The following is a 1,421-nucleotide window of genomic DNA, read 5'->3' on the forward strand; positions in this document are numbered from 1 at the left end:
GTAGCTTGTGCACTGCTCCATCGTAGGAGACCTTTACGGTAGCATTGCCGATTACAGGAATCAGTTCTTTCGTGTAAGTTCTTTGTTTTGTGTGACCTGGAGTTAAGACTGGCCTTGAGGCCTTGTTGCACCAGAACCTTTCGAAAGTCTTTTTGCTCATGATGGACTGGCTCGCGCCCGTGTCCAGCTCCATTGATATCGGGAGTCCATTTAGTTCAACATTCAGCATTATCGGGGGCCAATTCGTGGTGAATGTGTGCATCCCATGTACCTCTGCCTCCTCTATCTGAGGCTCTAGTTCATTGTGATCCTCCGTGGATCTGTCCATCTCTGCAACATGGTGGTTTGCAGGTTTAACAGGCTTAGCAGTTTGCCTGCACACTCGTTGGAGGTGTCCCATTGTTCCACAGCCCTTGCAAATGTACCCTTTGAATCGGCATGAATGGAAACGATGATCATCCCCACAGCGCCAACAAGGTGTTAATGGCCTTGCATTCATCATGCTTGATGGTGGACTCTGAGTCATCTGCGGACGTGCAGCTGCAAGTATGTGTGACCTGCCCTGTACGTTACAATTCAAAAACAACATCACTTTGTTCACAGTACTTGTAGCAGCACTTGTGTGCTGAGAGATTTGCTTCATATTGTCACTGGTGGCAATGAGCGCCTGGGCTATCACTATGGCCTTACTCAAGGTTGGGGTCTCAATTTTGCGAAGTACGATTTCGTGGCCAATGCCAAGTACGAAAGAGTCTCTGAGCATGTGCTCCAAATGTCCTTCAAATTCACAATGTCCTGCAAGACATCTTAGTTCAGCGACATAACTCACCACTTCCTGGCCTTCAGACTTTTTGTAGGTGTAGAACCAATACCTTGCCATCAGAACGCTTTCCTTTAGGTTCAAATGCTCTCAGACCAGTGTGCACAAATCGTCGTACGATTTCTCCATGGGTTTCGCTGGAGTGAACAGATTCTTCATGAGGCCATACGTTGGTGCCCCATAGACGGTGAGGAGGATCGCCCTTCGTTTGGCAGTGCTCTCTTCCTCATCTAGCTCGTTGGCCACGAAGTATTGGTCGAGTCACTTCACAAAAGTTTCCCAATCATCTCCCTCTGAAAATTTCTCCAGGATGCCCACTGTTCTCTGCATCTTTGGGTTTGCTATCTGTATCTCATCGCCAGTTGTTGTGTGTAGAGAAAGAGTCAGACTGAACACTGTGAGCTCAAAGTAAAATGTGATATTAGTCTTTTATTTAGGTCTCCAGAGTACCTCTCCAACCTGTGAAGCCTTCTTAAATACCTGTGCTCCCAAGGAATTATGGGATCCCTTGGGACTCCAGGGGATAAGCCATCTCGTGGTTGTACAGAATAAATACAAGTCCACATATATAACAAAGGGGTATTCTCTTTGGACTGTAGGA

The sequence above is a fragment of the Pristiophorus japonicus genome, chromosome 11 (genome assembly GCF_044704955.1).
Source record: "Pristiophorus japonicus isolate sPriJap1 chromosome 11, sPriJap1.hap1, whole genome shotgun sequence".
In the NCBI taxonomy this organism is placed as follows: domain Eukaryota; kingdom Metazoa; phylum Chordata; class Chondrichthyes; family Pristiophoridae; genus Pristiophorus; species Pristiophorus japonicus.